This window comes from Ipomoea nil, unplaced genomic scaffold (assembly GCF_001879475.1).
Source record: "Ipomoea nil cultivar Tokyo-kokei standard unplaced genomic scaffold, Asagao_1.1 scaffold2280, whole genome shotgun sequence".
In the NCBI taxonomy this organism is placed as follows: Eukaryota; Viridiplantae; Streptophyta; class Magnoliopsida; order Solanales; family Convolvulaceae; genus Ipomoea; species Ipomoea nil.
The window spans coordinates 802,353-822,141 of NW_017618708.1; the positions used below are offsets into that span (position 1 = coordinate 802,353).

At 37.6% G+C, this 19,789-nt stretch overlaps 1 long non-coding RNA gene across 1 annotated transcript; it reads left to right on the plus strand.

Moving 5' to 3' along the window:
* Positions 1–4,002: 4,002 nt before the first annotated feature.
* LOC109150775 lies at positions 4,003–19,448 on the plus strand. The gene is made up of 3 exons (XR_002049219.1): positions 4,003–4,016; positions 5,262–5,263; positions 19,373–19,448. It is a non-coding gene; the product is annotated as an uncharacterized LOC109150775 (long non-coding RNA).
* Positions 19,449–19,789: the final 341 nt, after the last annotated feature.

Genomic DNA, 19,789 nt, shown 5'->3' on the forward strand with positions numbered 1-19,789 from the left:
TCATCCTTGAGAAATCATATGGTAGCATGCCTTAAAAATCCTCATGCAAAGGATACTAGGCAGTCCCTTCTCACTTTCAATACTGTTTCAACTTCTGCTACAGAGGCTCCTGTTGGAGTTTTGGGGACATGGGTCTTTAATCAAGAGGCTATTAGAAGGGAATTGTGTGAGATGATCATAATAGATGAACTCCCTTTTAGGTTTGTTGAGGGTCAGGGGTTCAAGAAGTTTATTCTTGTAGCTTGTCCTAGGTTTCAGATTCCTTCTAGGTGGACTATTTCTAGGGATATCTACCAAATTTTCCTAGATGAGAGGTTGAGTCTTAAGAAGTTGTTTAGGGTGGGCACCCAAAGGGTCAGTTTAACCACTGATACTTGGACTTCTGTCCAAAGGATTAATTATATGTGCATTACTGCACATTTTACTGATGACCAGTGGAGGCTTCAAAAAAAAATAATTTCCTTTGTCCCTATTTCTTCTCATAGGGGAGAGTATATTGCCAAAGCCTTAGAGAGTTGTCTGTTGGAGTGGGGGGTTAAAAATGTGTTCACTGTGACAGTGGACAATGTTTCTTCTAACGATACAGCTATGGGATTTTTTAAAAGCAAGTTGTTGCCTTGGGGTTCTTCTTCTGTTAGGGTGCAGTATATGCACATGAGGTGTATAGCCCATATCATAAACTTAGTGGTTCAAGATGGCTTGAGGTTTGCAGATGAGTCAGTTAAAAGGGTGAGGGATGCAGTGAGATGGGTTAGGAACTCACCTGCTAGGTTGAATAAGTTCAGAGAACTTGCTGAACTCATTGGGGTGGAAGCCAAATCAGCTTTACAGCTTGATGCCCCTACAAGGTGGAACAACACCTACATTATGCTCAACACTGCAATTCAATATCAAAGTGTCTTTGACTCATATCATCAAAATGATCCTTCTTTTTTTGCTGACTTGGGTTCTGCACCTTCTTTCCTTGATTGGGAGACTGTTGAAAGCTTAATGAAGCTTTTGAAAAATTTTTATGAAATGACAGTGAGAACATCTGGTTCTCTTTATGTCACTTCTAACACATCCTTCTCTGAGATCTCTGATCTAAGTTGCATGCTGGAAGATATGACTAAAGCTGAGAGAACTGAAAAGGTAAAAAACTTGTGCAATTTATTTGTGTAATTCTATATATCTTGTAAGTTGTTTAATTGTTTATGTTTTTAAATGCTTATGCTTTCTGAGTTTCTGTGTAACTGTATTTATTAGGCAATGGGGACAAAAATGAAAGAGAAGTTTGATAAGTACTGGGGAGATCCAGAAAAAATGAACCATATCATTTTCTTTGCCAATATTCTGGACCCCAGAGATAAGGAGGAGTACATGCCTCACCAGTTTGTCCAGTTGTATGGAGATGTCAAAGGCAAAGAATGTTTTGCCAAGGTCTAAAATTCAATGGTTGCATTGTATAATGACTATGCAGCTACATACTCTGACAGTTCATCCTCTAACCAACCTGTCCAGTCTCAGCCTACTACTTGTACAGTTGGTAGGCCTGTCTCAAGGATGAAGAGTGAACTTTAAAAAAAAAAAGAGATTGGAGAGTGGTGGTGGAAGCAGTAAGCAGACAGAGCTACAAATTTACTTGAGAGAAAATCTGGTAGAGGATGATGAATCTGTGAGTTTTGATGTTCTAAAGTGGTTGAAGAATCATATTGAGAGATTTCCTATTCTCTCCAAAATAGCTAGAGATGTACTTGCTTTTCCTATTTCCACAGTTGTATCTGGGAGTGCATTTAGTACAAGTGGAAGGGTGCTTGATGCATTTAGGAGTTCCTTGACTCCTAAAATTGTGGAAGCCCTACTGTGTACCCAAGATTGGTTGAGGTTACATAATCAGCCAATCACACTTGAGGAAAATTTAGATGAGGTTGAAAGATTGGAGAAAGGTAAAAATATCCATTAAAAAATAGTTTCTTTTTTACTTTTGTAACTTGATAGTCTAGAACTAATTACTTATTTACTTAACTGTTTTGCAGAGTTACCCACTGGAGCTGCAACTACTGTACCATCAATGCTGCCATCCATTCCTGTAATGTTTTCAATAATTATTATTTGTTTAAATAATTATTTATCTTTACTGGTGTTGTACTGTTGTTTGCTGTTGGCCATCACAAGATGAAACTCTAAGAGTCTTAACAGTCTTAGTGGCTTGGCAACTTTCTATAATTATATTATAGAAATGTTGCCCCACTTAGAGTTGAGCAGTATTCAGTATTCAGTAATCAGTACTGGTATCCCTTACTCCCATTACATCCATTCTGAATCTCTGGTATTCCTCTCACCCTCTGCATTATTATTTATTACTTATTTTTTTTGGCAATGATGATGCTTCCACCACTGTCTGAAAAAATGGTATAGTGTTGCTATGTTGCTCATGTGTTATTATAACACATTTGAGCAATTTGCCACTATCCTTACTTGAAATGGAAAATTGTAATCTGAGCCTACTATTGTTACTTAGTTATCTGTTTAGTGTTTACTACATATGTTGTCTAATAATCTAATACTGTGTTAAGTTTTCATATTAACAGGAAGAAGTGTAGAAATGGTGATTGATGTAAGCTGATTTGCTGAAAAGGCCTTGATTTGAATGATTGCTGAAAAGGCATTGATTCGAATTTTTGATGTTTTGGAAGTTATAACTTAAACTTAGATTAAGTTTGTATTTTTGGTTTACTGTTTGCAATTTTGTTTGTAAACTTAAATTATTTAGCTCTGCAAAGTGCAAACTTTCCATTAAAAAGTTGTTGCATGTAATATTTTGTTTACTTATTAGTTATTACTGATTTTGGTAATAGAGACTTGGTAGATTAGATAATATTATGTTGTTTCAGTTTTAAATTTTCTATTATTAATGACCTTTTCCAAATCCGACTTCAGTCCGACATTCGATCCGTATAATCCGAAATCTGACATTGCATATCCGATAGGGTTTTAGTTACAAAAAAAAACGGATAGGAGTTCAAATTCGCAATCCGCAATCCGATCGGATGGTCGGAATATCAATCTGATCCGTCCAATGCTCAGGCCTATTCCTTCATCATGCTGTCTAAGTCTCTCTTCAGGTTTTGTTCAAGGTATTTTCCTACTCATTTGCTGATTTCTTCTTACTTTCTTAGAGTTGTTGTTGTTCGTCTTTTGGGTTTTCACATGGCCGAATGATGGGTTTGGTGTGGTGGGTAGGGTTGGTTTCCGGTCGGCACATGATGTGTGTATGTTCATCGTTTTTGGGCTGTGGTGCCGGCAGTGGTAGTCGGTGCTCCGTTGATTGAGAACCACTGTAGGGTTTTCGAGTTGGAGGGGGAGTAGGGGATAGGTGTATGCTACATTGGAGTGTCTTACTTTTACATATTCTTTTCAATTCCGAGTTTGTTGTGCGAGTATGAATTGGAACACATTTTTAAGGGTCAAATTGTGGGGAAATTCGGTGGTATTCTAGTTGTTTTAAACTGTTTGTTGGTGGTATCTGGACTGGATGGTAATGGCGAATATTGAACCTCCGCGTGCTACTCATTCAGCATTCCTGAAGGCTTTGTTCCAGATAAATCAAATGAGAAAGCATACAAATATGTAATCGATTTGAGTGCCAAGTTTAATACCTCAAGCAATATGCTTTACAACTTGCTTGCAGAACTTCATCTGAAAAACGGATATCCTATGACTGCCAGGAACATTGTTAAAGAAATGTGAAGCAACTAGCAATGAGTGACAGGGAAAGTTTAGCTACTGCTCTCTTCTTTTTTCTTTTTTTTCTTAATTATTATCATATAGTATTTCTTAAGAACTTTTATTGCAGAGTTGATTCTTGACCATTATCTATTAGTGCATAGATTTGTGTGTCCTTTAGATTGTATAATTAGTTCAATTTCACATTTGCTATAAACCACTAATCAAATCTAGATCTCCTAGGTAGGCAAACCATCTTTTGTTCTGTGTGTGATGACTTTAGTTCAGAAATAAGGAAATCATGTTTATTAGTTCCATCATTTTCATTCCTCACTTCAATGTAGCATGTGTTCTGAAAGGAAACAAAGGCACCTTGATCTTGAAGTCTTTTTGCATGTGATGCTATCCTTGATTTGATATTTCTTATTATGTCATAGTTTAATTTTATATTCTGTTCTTAGATGTGTGCATGTGGGTTATGTGGTTGGTGCATTGGTGAATTTGGTGTGTGCATATGATTTTTCTTTTGAATAATATAGATTCGTGATGTCTCATACGAGTCTCACCCATACAATAGATAGTTTTTAGAGAATCAAAAAAATCATTTTCTTTCTTAAAAAACCAGGTAGTAACATGCACTACTCGCATTTAAATATAAAATATCAAATTGGGATTTAAAAACTAAAGAAGCAAAGAACATGTATAAAGATGCATGAGAAGACGAAGAGGAAAGATGATCGGAAGCAAGCCCATTATGGTCATTCTTAATATGATGCCCTGAAACTCTGCAATCCTTTCTCAATGCATCCCTCCACCTTTCAACCTTTGCCTTGTCATTCTTGTAGCATTTTTCATGTTCTGCAAATGATTCAGCAAAACTTCCTGTTTGAACTTGGTGTGTGAGTAGGTTTTATATGGCGTGTGCATTTTGTGAACTTGGTGTGTTCATAGATGTGCTACGACGTGTGCATTTATTTTACGCTTTGCTTGTGTTAGTACTATATTATGTATATATGTATATATTCTATACTTGTGCATTACATACTTAATATATATATATATATATATATATATATATATATATATATATATATATATATATATATATATATATTACGTATGTTTTATATATATGTATAAATATATATACATATTAATTAGTACTTAGTTGTTGGCATATAATCAAACAAGTTGTGATCATGTGGAATGGGATGAAGCTATGGAAAGATTCAATACTTGAATGAGATATGCATGGGACGTGTGTGTACATATGTAAGGGTGAGACATGATACTATTATTGTGGGAAGTGTAAATGAGTGTTTTAATTATGAGTGAATGGGAGTATATTAAGGAAATGTTTTATGGAGTGTGTGGGTTACATGCTGCGAAATTCAAGGTGGAAAATACTATAAACCGTAATTATAGTATTGGAAGGAAAATGAAGTTTCCAAAACAGGAAAAAAAGCAATACGAATTTGGAATGTGCTACAAAAGATTATTTGGAAGGCGCTGCCAGGAAACTTCAAAATAGGGAAAGATTGGTGTATTATCTAGAGAAGTCAGCTCCACTTTATATTAGTACAAGCTGTGTTAAAATTCAGGTTGGTTACAGTTTGTTTAATTGGTAGAATTAGTTCAAACTGTATGGTATACTTTTTCATAGAGTTGTTTTACGAGGTTAATGTTTAAATAGGTGGTAGACCTAGTTTTGTAATTCATTGAACCTGTTATTGTAAAAACTGCGGGTTGATCTTGAGTGAAAAAGTTTTGGGCGTGGACCCGCAGATTAGCAGGTGTTCTCTAACTGCGTTAAAAAAATTCAGTTGTGTACTTATTTTGGCGCTTCATTTATTTTTACATATTGTGATACATATCTGCATTATATATTTTCAATTGGTATCAGAGTCGTCGCTTAATTTGCTAGCGAGATCCTAGGGATACTCGAGTATTGTTTTGCATAATGGAAGAGGGTGCCTCAATTACAAGACCACCATTGTTGAAAGGAGTAAGCAACTATGCCTATTGGAAGGCTAGGATGAAAGCCTTTATCAAATCCTTGGATGAAGAATGTTGGGATGCCGTAGAAAATGCTTGGACTCCACCTACGATGATGGTCCACAACGAAGAGAAGAAAAAACCACTAAACCAGTGGACATCTGGCGCTTCATTTATTTTTACATATTGTGATACATATCTGCATTATATATTTTCAGCTTGGTTAGTCTTGTAAGAGTCCATTAAGCGTGGCAATAGCTGCCGATGTTGATGGACTGCCTACTCTGCTGAAGTTGGCACACATTATGGCTGCAAAGAAGCAAGAGTGGCAATCTATGAAGCAACTACCAGTGCCAGTAGAATTAGGAAAGGAATTCCAGTTTCATTCGGTTTTCGTCTGTCCAATGAGCAGGGATCAGGTGAATGAAGAGAATCCTCCCATGTCGTTGCCTTGTGGACATGTCCTGTGTAAGCAGTCTATTCATAAATTGTCAAACAACAGCACACAGGCCTTCAAGTTCCCCTACTCCCCCTTTGATGCTATAGTTTCACAGTGCAAGCAACTCTATTTTTTATGTTTGTAAAACCATTTCTCTTTACACAGATTTGTTTGATGAAATCTTCACTGCTTTAGCATTTTTACTTGAAATAGAAAGTGTGTTGATGTGTACAGAGGTTTTCTTTAATTTACAATGTCATGTTTGGTTTCTCATATGAGCTTTTCGATCTCTGTTAAATCCATGAATTGAGACTATAAAATGACATTTTAATTTCGTAGTTATACGTTAAAGTGATGTTTTTAGTCCTGCTTACGAGTTTTTGCCTTTTACTATTTTGAAATTCTGAATATGTATCCTAGGTGAAGTTGATTCTCGAATATGCAATCAGGGTGAAGTTGCATGACTTAGGTGTGTGCAAGCCCAAAAAAAATGTTATATAACACTGTCATTCCTAGACCGCATTACAATAACTCGCACACACTATTACACATAGACGCACACACCACCCTACGTTACCACTCCGGTGCAGAAAAAAATCAAGGAATAGTACACTTATAATCTTTTCTTTAAAATCAAAACGTAAAAAAAAAAAAAAAAAAAAAATCACGCACACACCTAATATTAATGATTTTTTTATAAAAAAATATATATATATATCAAAGCCCCCATCCCGAACCTTTGCCCACGCCAAAGCACAAAATCGCACAGACCACCGTAAGTTACAGCTCCAGTGAACCAAAAAAAAAATTAAACAGCACATAGTACTCTTACAATCTTCTTCTTTAAAAACAAACTAACAACATGAATTCACGCACATACATAATAAATATTTACGTTAAAAAACAAAAAAAACAAAAAAACAAACCTCATCCACAGAATTTGCACACGCCAGCTCACATACACGCACACACCAACGTAAAATGATTTTTTACATTGCTTCTGCATTCTTAAATTAAGTTTTAGTATATCCAATAATGTGGATCATTCATGGTCACACTTAGTAATAATTACTTTTACCCAAAATCCAAATTCAACGAATAAAAACAAAATTATAATAACACTGTCATGCCAAGACCGCTTTTAAATAACTCGCACCTGCTGTTGCACATATACGCACACACCACCGTACATTACCACTTCGGTGCACAAAACAACCAATGAATAGTACACTTACAATTGTTTTCTTAATAACAAAACATAAATAAAAAATCATGCACACACATATTATTAATGTTCGTATTTTTTTTTAAAATCGCAATGCCTCCATCCCTAAGCTTTACACACGATGCAGTACATATTTGCACACACCACCGGAATTTCAACTCCGGTGTCCAAATAAAAATAAAAATAAAAACAACACGTACTACTCTTACAATCTTCTTCTATAAAAACAAACCATGTGACACCCCGTAAATCCAAACTGTAGCTAAAGATTAATTAGAGAATTAATCCTAGTCTTTGTGTTAATTTATTCCTAAAAATCCTGAAAATTCAATAGTCGAAGGACTAGAATTTGACTAGTCAACCAAAGTCAAAGAGTTGTACCTTATGCTTAGTGGTTTGTTCCCTTGTTCCCTTATTCTTCTAACTTTAGTAAGAGCAAAGGTGTCTTTTTACCTAAAGTTTGTGCTTCAAGCTAACCTAGCAACAATTCTTCATTTCATCCACCAACACTCTAAAACACAAAACCTCTACCTTCTCTCTAAGATTTTGGTAGCTTCTTGTCCAAGCCAAAATTTGGGCCTCTTAGATCCTACAAGTTGGCTTCCAAGATTCATACTTTCCTAATCTTGAGTATAGGGGAGTGTATGATCCTTGATCTCTTGGTGTTTTTAGCATCCTTTTATATGTCTTTTTCTAAAAATCGAATCTTTGTTGTCTTTTGGTATGTTTATGAAGTTGGTGTTGAAGAAGAGCTTTAGGAGAAGCTTTTAAGGGTGAGAAAGTGAAGTGTTAGGCTACAAAGGTAACCCATGCTTTACAAAACCTATTTTCTTACTTATATGATGATTTCTTGGCTTCTACATGTGATTCTTGTGATGAAATGTGAGATTTGATGCATTGTCTTGTGGTAATGCATGTTTAGAGCTTGTTATTAGGGTTCTTGTATGTCATTGCTTGGCTATTTCTTGGGTGTCATATTGTTGTATTGTGTGAGAGTTTGGGTGTTTTGGACTTGAATTTGGACTTGTTGTTGAAAATCCCCAAAGGGATTATTTTGGGTTCAGGTCGGTACCCGCAGGCGGAATGGCGGGCAGGGAACCACCCGCCGCCCCACCCGCGGGGTACATGTGTGTGGGCATTGGTACCCGCGGGCAGAACCACATGCGGAGGTCCACCCATGGCCCCACCCACGGGGAACACGTTTGAAGGTGTGCGGGGATTTGTTCCCCGTGATCCTTTTGACTCGGTATTGATGTTTTGACGTCTCGATGTTATTTATTGGGCTATTTGAGTGTCTTCTTGATGTTTCGTATGTCTAGAATGGTATGATCGAAATCCATGTAGGATTTGGTGTCTTTAATCGTGCTAAGTGTCCAACTTTGTGATTCGTTGGACCATGGTGAGTCTTGTATGTTCTATGAAACTACTTTTGGTTTACCCGTTTGATAAGCATGCTAGTTTGATGTTGAAATACTAGTGTGTGTGGTTTGTTTTCCTATTGAGATTGACAACTTGTGTTGACCATCGTTTCGTATCGGATGGTAATCCTTTCTTGTTGAGTATGGTTTCATATCTTTGTTGTGATCCATAGATTGATTCCTGTGATATGAAAACGTATGTAATCGTTGTACCTTGACTGCACGATTAAGGTTATGGGGCTTTAATCTTCAAGGTACTGATGCGGTCCTCGTGTGGCCATGATTCAAGTTGGTGGTGTGACCTGAGCGTAGGCTCATATGTAGGTGGTTGTGTGAATGAAATGAATAGTACCCTCGTGTACTCATATGTAGGTGGTTTTGTTGGAGGTTGTAGGTGGGGGGACGACGGTCCCCGGAGGCATAAGGTTGGACTCAGAAGTACAGAGGTTACTCGGAGGTAATGGTTGGAACTGAAATAAGGCCGGGGGTAGCCACAAGGTTGGAACATGGCATAAGGTTGGAAGTTGGAAGTTGGAACTTGGAACTGTGTTCTTGTGACATGTAGTTGTCACGGTGGCATGTAGTTGCCAATATGTGAATGTCTAATCTTTGCTAATGAGCATGTCTTGATGTATTCTACTTTGTGATCAGTAGAATACATCTCGAGTTGTATTGTATATTGTTGTTATTCTTGTCTTGTTGATTGTCGTGGGATGTTGATTTCCCTCTTTCCTTTGAGAGTGAAAATGAGTCTTTGAAGTTGACTTTTCTCTATGGCTTTTGAAATGATATATACTGTATTCCGTTTCAAAAATGGTTTTGACTTATACTATCTATATATGCTATTTAACGCGTATTGATGGGTTACCAGCAATGTTCGCTGACCGGGTGTCATCCCCTATCTTTATGATGCTTTACAGGTTATGAGTAGCACTTGGAGAGCGCGCTAGCAGTTAGTTAGTTAGTGTACCTCCCTATGACTATTTCTGTTAGACTTTTGGCTGTGAGCCATGGATTTGTATAAGCTTGACTTGGATGTGTTGTTTAGACTTAGCCTGTGCACCTATAGATGTATACGTGTGGCATAACATCTCCCATACTTATTTAAGTAGCTTCCGCTTCGTCTTATCTTAATGTGTAGCCTTTATCCTTTTCTTAATCTTTAATTGGTTTTTAAAAGTTGTGAAAATCGGGGGTGTTACAGTTGGTATCAGAGCCTAGGATGTTAGAGTTTGGACTTTTAAGAAGTTAAGTGTGGTTTGAGACCCTAAGATGACCTTAAGTATCTAAGTGTTTAGGACTTAGGACTTCTAGGACGTGTGGTTAGCTGTGTGTTGTTTACCGTTTATTCTGTTTGCTTTGTTGTTTCTGCTTAGCTTTAGCGTTCTTGAAGCCTCCATCAACTAACGCAGATCACCCAGACGCTGAGCAACGCCTTCCTCAACAACAACCACCCTCTTCAAAATGGGAATCGTGACATAGTACGCCAAGTCGCAAGTCTCCGTCCCCCGATCTTCGCCGGTGAAGAAGATCCCGCAGTGCTGGACGAGTGGATCCGGATGTTTGAAAAGATCTTCAAAGCTGTGGTTTGCCTGGAGAATCGCCAGGTGGAGTTAGCTATGTTCTACCTTAGGCAAGAAGCGGACTCGTGGTGGATTCTTGAAAGGCCAGCTTGTAGACAAGATCTGGAGTTCAGTTGGGAAAACCTGAAGGTTAAGTTACGTGAGCGGTTCTATCCTGCTCATGTCAAGGAGGCCTACCTTTGTGCAGTTGACCTCTACCGGGTACAGCAAGTTCAAAAAGGAATCCGGGAGAACAGTAAGAGGAAGCTTGAGGGAAGTGTTAAACCTGTGGTTTGGAGTTTGATGGTTGCTGGTGCTGAATTGACAAGAAGTCTTCAAAGAGACGACTCTAAGAGAGGTAAGGCTCCCAAACCAATCCGGAACAACAAGGTTAAGGGAAGGCGCTCCGTTTGCAAGAAGTGTGGAAGTGACCACCCCGGCATGGACTGTCTTGGGAAACCGATAGAGTGCTTTGTTTGTGGCAAGAGGGATCACTGGTCCTTTGAGTGCAGGACTAAGAGGAATACTTCAGCGGACTCAAAGCAAGTTGGTAGTGTGGGACCCCGGTCGGGAAGTAAGCCTCAAAGTGGAAGCAGCAATGGACTAAGTGCAAGTAGCATCCAGGACCTGTGTACGAAGTCGGGACCTCGGCAAGGCAAGATCCACAGTCGTGAGGCAGATACAAGTGGGAACCGTTGAAGTAAGTTCTTGTACCCTTATGTTGCACCTTCCCTTGTCTCTGTGCCCTTCCTTGCGTGTTAGCTTCGGGCGTTAGCTTGTTCGAGAGTCACCCTTGACCCTCTTTAATCTTTTATTTCCCATAGACAAACCCAATCACCATTTTTGCCAAGTGATCCTTTTCTTCCAAACCTTGTTCTTGATTTCTATCCAACCACCTTGTGCAAGGTGGCGGTGACTCCAACTTATGGAGGAATCTGGCAAGGTCTAAGAGTTAAGTCACGACAGAGTCAATGTAGAGGACCTTCAGTTCGACCAAAGCGTAGTGATCAGCGTCAAGCCGAAGTTTCGCCGGAAGTCGAGAACCCTTTTACCACTTGAAGCCGATCTTCTTCTCTTACCCTCGTCAAATCCCTTGCCCCTACTTGAGAAATTCCTTCAATCCTTTCAAACCTCGTTCTTGTTCCCTTCTTGATTTGACTCTGTTCAACGTTACAACATCATCTTTCCTAAGTTGTGACTTTGAAAATCTTGATTCCCTTCCTAATCAGCGCTTTCCTTGAGCTCAAACCGGATACCCTCCGTGGGGAAATCCTTTTCACAATGAATTAATGGATGTGATGAGATCTCATGATATCATGTATAATAGAGACCTCACCAGATCCGCAGCCTATATATATATATATATATATATATATAAAAGTATATAAGTATATAATTTTTTTTTACAATTGTGCCCCCAAATTTGGGGCCCGATTGTAAAAAAATAAAATTATGGCCCTGTTTGGTAAATGGATGTTAGTTGATAGCTCTTAGCTTATTGAGTTTGAGGGTATGACTAGTGGATAACATTAGCTAATTGTAGAAAGGTGTTTAGTAAATTAGTTGTTAGCTGATAGATGTTTGGTATAATTTATTTTCTCAAAAAGATAATTGTAAAAGTTTCTTGGAGCAACTTTTTGAAGTTTTGCTTTTTGGAGTTACAAAAAGTTGATTAATCAAACACTTATATTAATTTTTTAACCAAGTCAAACAACTAATAATAGTCAAATAAGCTAAAATTAACAAATAATCTAACTATTTTACCATGCGGGGCCTATATATAATTATAAATAACTCATATAATATATGTATATAACTAATTTTTTTTTACAATTGTGCCCCCAAATTTGGGGGCGAATTTCTAAAAAAATTATATATATACACATACTATATAGCAGGCAGCATTACCTGCCAGGGCCATTCCAATAAAAATTGAGACCCCGTGCAATATCTTAATTTAGGGCCCTTTTTCAAGTAATTTTTATATATCAATAATAATTGCTCAAAAAGTTGTATCAAACTATTAATATTGTATACAAAATACATCTAAAATTTTATTTAAAAAGTGATATGCGCCGTGCACATTTAGACGCAAAATCATCTATCAAACTTTCGATATCAACTTCTTCCAAAAGCTCATTTTCAATGGAGATTAAAACTATTCCATTGAGTCTCTCTTGCAACATACTTGCAGTAATTGGGATAGTCAATAATATTCGATATGCAATAATAGAATTTGAAAAACAACCCATCTATCTCAATGAATTCAATATACTCACTGCCCTTATCTTTTCTTTCGATAAAATCTCTCTAAAAAATTTTACCACAATATACAATTCATTTCCATCAATATCACCACACTATTCATTGAGATTTGGAAATTGAATTAAAAAATGAAAATAATGGTAATTGCTAATTAGTAGAAGGTCCCGGTCGAAGATGCTAATTGTTATTTGAGATTTTAAATTGAGAATTGCCATTCTTAATTAACAATGGTGCTTGTTAATTGAGATTTAAGAATTGGTAACCGCCAAAAGTAGGAAATGGAATCAAGGGATTAGAAAACACACACACACACAAATAATTTTTTTTTTTTTTTTGGGGGGGGGGGGGGGGTGGATTTTTAAAATAACAAACGCACGCACGCACACACACACACACACACACACACACATATATATATATATATATATATATATATATATATATATATATATATATATATATATATATATATATATTGGGGGATTTTTAAAGTAATTGCTAATTGGGCACAATTTCACCATATCACAAATTGGCGCAATCTCCCTACACAATCTGAAATCTTGTATACCATATATACATATGTATTTTTTTTAAATACGGGGCCCCAAAAAATTAGGGGCCCTGTACGGTCACACATGTTAGACATGCTCAGAACGGGCCTTACTGCATGCTGTATAGTATATGTATATATATGTTCTCTAATTGGGGGCCCTGTGCAACAGCACTGACCATCACCACCGCACTACCACTATCATCACACCACTATTAGTGATAGTCTTTAACAGTTGAGTAGTATTTCATTTAAACATTTAGACTCTTTTATATTGGACTTTTGTAGATTTTCCTTCTTAAATATAATTAGTTAGTAGAAATCCATTTTTCAAACTCCATATATTTAAATTTTCTCCCTATCAACTTTATATATAGACTTTTTGTAATACCTTGTTATTTCAAACTGTATTATTTTAATATAAATACTCTTTAATAAAAAAATTATTTTGAAACCGTAATTATTTTAGAACTTGTGATGTCAAGACAAATTATTTTACCTTAAAACTATTTTGATAACCACAAAGACATTAATATTAATATTAATATTTTCAAATTTTTAAATTCTTATTTCAAAACCTAGATGATATTATTTTATAACTTGTGCTTTTATAATTACAATAGTGTATCTTGGTTGAACCCTTGCCCAACAAATTCTCCTAGATATGATAAACTCATACGGAAAATTATGTCGTGCGCATGGTGCACACAGTTGAAAAAACAACGTCGTTTTGATTAAAAACGCGCGTAAGACTTTATAAAAAAAAAAAAAAAAAAAAAAAAAAAAAAAAAAAAAAAAAAACAGTTTCAATTGACGTTAACGGCGTTATGTTGTGCATAATTTGAACTATATATCCAGAACGAATGAACTATATATCCAGAATGAATGAAATATATATCCAGAATGAATGAACTATATATCTAGAATGAATGAACTATATATCCAGAATGAATAAACTATATAGTTCAAATTATGCACAACATAACGCCATTAATGAGAATCGAAACTGATTTTTTTTTTAAAAGTCGGACGTTAAAATGACGTTGTTTTTGCAACTGTGTGCACCATGCATGGTGCACACGGTTGCACAGCATAATGCTCCAACTCATACATGCCCAACCCATATCTCCTCTCCTAATCCCATGACCCACATTTCCCTTTCCACATCTTAGACCCACCTACGATTTTGGAGCAAAGCATATAAATAGTCCCTGTAGCAACTCCATCCACATCCCCCTTTGCCATTTCCACTTCTTGGGCTGAAGAAACAATCACTAGTACAAATGAGCACATAAGCTAGATTAGGTTATGAATGTGTATTGTATTCAATACCAAAGTCTGAAGACATAAATATAAAGACACAAGATAGAGTCCTAGTCAAACTCAAGTAATATAGTCTTAATACTCCCCCTCAAGCACAAGGTTGGCTAGCCAAAACATTGAGATTGTCACGGAAAAATTTAAACATAAAGACGAAAGAGACTTAGTAAAAATGTCTGCTAGCTGATCTTTAGTTGATATAAAATGAACCTGCAACTCCTTCTTGACCACCTTATCACGGACGAAGTGATAATCAATCTCAATATGCTTCGTGCGAGCGTGAAAAACTGGATTAGCACATAAATAAGTGGCCCCCAAATTGTCACACCATAATTTAGGCAGTGAGACAGGAGGAAAACCGATCTCCCTCATTAAAGAAACAAGTCAAGTTACTTCTGCGGATATATCAGCCAATGCCTTGTATTTGGCTTCAGTCGAGGAACGAGCCACAATTTGCTGCTTCTGGCACACCCAAGAAATAAGATTACCACCCAAGAACACAGCAAAACCACTTGTTGAATTCCGATCATCCCGATTACCGGCCCAATCTGAATCAGAATAAGAATGAATATAAACGGAAACATAGCGAGATATGTGAAGACCAAGATGCAAAGTCCCATTAACATACCTCAAAACCCTCTTGAGAGCGGCCTAGTCTGCATTAGTGAGTGCATGCATAAGATAAGTCTTGACGGGTGACTGTAAGATATTGAAGAGCACCTGCCAGACTCCGATATTGAGTGGGATCAACATAAGGAACCAGAGGATCGTCTGTAACCTTAGCTAGCCAGACTGGTGTGGCCACATGCTTGCAATCAACCATACCAGCTCGTTTGAGAAAATCCTTCATGTAGAGCTATTGAGACAGAAGCATTCTACCAGGCAATGAAACGGTCTCTATGCCGAGGAAGAATGATGGCACTCTCATATCACGAACTTTAAATTCCAAGGATAATTTATTAACAAGTCCAGCAACACAATCTGAATCAGATCCCATGACTAAAATGTTGTCCACATAAACCAAAAAATAGAGCTGAACAGTATCACGCGAATAGATAAAGAGAGAAACATCAATTTTATAGGGTGAGAAACCAACCGAAACAAGAAAATAATGCAAGCGTGTAAACCAGGCACGGGGCGCCTGTTTAAGCCCATAAAGAGACCGCTGGAGCAAACAAACATGACCAGGCAATGTCTTGTCCTCATAACCGGGTGGTTGGCACATATAAACAGTCTCAGCCAGATTACCATTCAAAAAGGCATTATGAATGTCCAACTGGCGAATGGTCCAACCACGAGATATAGCCAAGGATAAAAGAAGACGAACCGTAGTCGGCTTGACCACGGGACTAAAAGTCTCAAAGAAATCTTCCTAGCAACCTGAGTAAAGCCTTTCGCAACCAGCCGAGCTTTATGCCGCTCAATCGAACCATTAGCTTTCCTATTGGTTCGAAAAACCCACTTGCAGCCTACAACATTCATACATGTTTTAAACGAAACAAACCGCCACGTATTATTTTGAACCAAGGCATTAAATTCCAAATCCATCGCTTCGCGCCACTCAGAAAATTTGACTGTTGACTGCCCAGCTGCGCTATCAGCCGGACGAACCACATCCGGAACCACTGAAACCGACGCAACAACCCACGGGTCAACTCGCGATGAAACAACCTGCGATGCAACAGAAGAAACAAAGGGAAAAACAGCTTCATCGAATCGCACATGGCAACAGATAAAAACCTTGATAGTGTTAGTATCCAGACAACGATAGCCACGAAAAGAATCAGGATACCCCAGAAAGACACATGGAGAAAAACGAAATTGTAACTTGTTACGATTATAAGGACGCAGCACATGGAAACATAAACACCCAAGCACTCGTAAGAAAGAATAGGACAGGGGAGAACAATGCAACCGGGAATGAGGAGACTCATCAGACAAAACACGAGTAGGCATTTTGTTAATTAGATAAACAACAGTCTCAAACGCGTAGTCCCAAAAACGATATGGAACAAACGCCTGAGCCATTAATGCCAAACCCATCTCAACTACATGTCGATGCCTGCGTTCTACCTGACCATTTTGTTCGTGAGTATACGCACAAGACTGACTGTGACGAATACCCAGCGAAGCCAGTGTAGAACCAAACTTTTTATACTCTCCCCCTAAATCAGGCAGAAAAGAAATAATCTTGCGAGAAATGGAACGCTCAAAACCGATCAAAGATAGCATACAATTCAGACTTAGCATGCATAGGAAAAAACCACATATAACATTTATAATCATCCACAAATAAAACAAAATATTTATATCCATTTGCAGAAATTAACGGCATAGGGCCCCAAATATCTTAATAAATTAATTCCAAAGGTTGCGTACTAGTAGTTTCAACACGAAATAAAGAAAAACGAGATGACTTTTCCAATTGACAAGACGAACAAATATTGGGAAGATCAGTAGAATTAAAAGTACTAATAGGCGAAGACCCTAAAATTTGACGCAAGACTCTTGAGTGAGGATGACCAAGCCGCATATGCCAAACAAAGGACGACGAACATGCGGCAACAAACGCAGCAGGAGATGGACGCGAAGCAGGCCAGGCATAAAGACCCCAGACGCAGACCCCTTAAAAAGAACCTTCCTGGTCATAATGTCCTTCACATAGAAACACAAAGGGTGAAATTCAAAGAAAACGTTATCATCCTTAGCAAAACGTTGAACTGACAACAACGAAGAAGAAAGACCAGGGACATGCAAGCCATCACACATTCTAAAAGACCTAGAGGCAGTAGCTATTGAAGCGGAACCAACATTAACAATAGGCAATCTTTTACCACTGCCGACTCGTAGAGTCTCCGGGCCATCATAATTGGTCGTGGAAGTCATCACAAACAAATCAGGTGTAGCATGATTCGTAGCACCAGTGTCAGGGAACCACTGATGAGGACCACCCAGATTAATATCATCACTAGAAAAAGCCAGATTCGCCTGAGGAGCCGGGGAGGCTGAAAACCAGTGATAAAACGAGTGAGCGATGTGATCATGTTTATTACAAATCTGACACCGCGGCCCGAAATTAGAGCGCCCACGAGCACGCCCTTTATTCCATCTGTCGCGACCACCGCCATCGCGTTGCTGCGAACCACCCCCACGCCCACCACGACCACCAAGGCTCGCGGTCATAACAGCCGGCGCACCAAGACAGACACCATCGTCCGCACAGATCCATTCTTGCGACATCAAGAACTTCGTCACCTCAATCAATGGAACCGGAGCGCCTCGCTTCAAGGACGCAACCAACGGCCAGAACTCAGACCGCAAGCCATGAAAGACATACAAATTTTGATCATCCAAGGTAACCTGTCGTCCGAAAAAGGCCGAATCATCCACTAACATTTGCGCATGGCCGAGGTAGTCTGATATGGAAGAATCACCTTGACTTAAGCCCTGCAACTCACCAAGCAGTCGCAACGCGCGAGCCCTTGTCGAAGAACCAATAGCCTGCTCGATGGCGAGCCATAGTTGACGCGAAGAAGTCCGGCCTACAGCAAGATGCATAGTTTCTTCCGAAAGTGACTATATAAGAAGCGACAAGATGGCCTTGTCTTGGCGCCTCCATTGCTGCTGCTGCGACTAAAGATCCAAAGCAGCCGCCTCACCACCTTTCGCGGTCGAAGCAACCGCTGGGGAGAGAGATAGACACTGCAGTGTGTCATCGACATAACCAAGAAGACCTTGGCTTTCCAAGAAAGGCAACATCTGGGTTCTCCAAAACAAAAAATTGCGGATACAAAGTGATGAGCCGATAAAAGACTATTTCCGGTAGGAACAGGAGGAGCCTCACTAACGGTCCGTTCAGATGAGTCACGAAAAGAGCTGTCATCATTAACACCGAGGGCTGCCATGAGAGAAAACCTGAAAAATTATACCATATGGGGATATGAATGTGTATTGTATTCAATACCAAAGTCTGAAGACATAAATATAAAGACACAAGAGAGAGTCCTAGTCTAACTCAAGTAATACAGTCCTAACAAGTTATACCTGTATAAGTGTTTCCGCTACACTTGTACAGGTGTAGCAGATGAGTGTGACTGGAAAAGTGTAACCTTTTCGCGACACCCTTATAGAATGTCGCGGAAAGCATACGAATTTTTTTTAATAAACACTTTCCGCAACACTCTTTCGGAAACCATTTTTTTTAAATGATGACTTTTCGCGACACCCTCTTCAAAGAGGGTGTCGCGGAAACCCTTTTTTTTTTTTTTTTTTAATAATGACATTCCGAGACACCCTCCCCACAGAGGGTTTCGCGGAAACAATTATTTATAAAAAATTATTTAAACTTTAAAAACTACGTAATTTTATTTATTCAAAACCTGTACAGAATTTTTCAAAATCAACAAAACAACATAAAAATTTACAAAACTAATAACAACAAATTAAACTATCTATTCATAATGATTTTCAAACCAACACTAATAACTATCAAGACAAACATAATCACAATATAGTTTGCAAACTATATACTTCACAATTAATAATAAACACAATAGATCAGCACAATATATTTATACTATCAACAGAATAATAACAATCAACACATTTAAAATTGAAATCAAGATATACAATTTGTTAACAAAACATTATATCAATTAATAATAAAGATAATGTTTGATTTTCAAACCAACACTAATAACTATCAAGACAAACATAATCACAATATAGTTTGCAAACTATATACTTCACAATTAATAATAAACACAATAGATCAGCACAATATATTTATACTATCAACAGAATAATAACAATCAACACATTTAAAATTGAAATCAAGATATACAATTTGTTAACAAAACATTATATCAATTAATAATAAAGATAATGTTTAAGCCAAATAAAGTTAAACGCACTATTCTAAAAAGTATTTTGCCCACAACTATCGAACTTATCTATTTTGTTCATGGAGAACACTGCTTATTCAAATGCCTACAATTTTTTTTAATTAATCAAATTAGTAAACACATTAATTGATAAATTATAATTTAACTATACAAATAGTTCTATTTAAATTACTTAGCCCATCTAAACAATCAACCAATCAATGATTAGTAACAGTGTCGTACATGTATCACAGTACATAGTATCCACATTCAACGCCTCCCGATTGTTGTGGACACTACAAAATACACGCGTGCACACACATATATATGTATGTTTGTATGTGTGTGTGTATATAAATTCATGTTAATATCATAATAAAACAATAAATAAAAACTAAGGTTAATATCATATTAAAACTTTAATTTT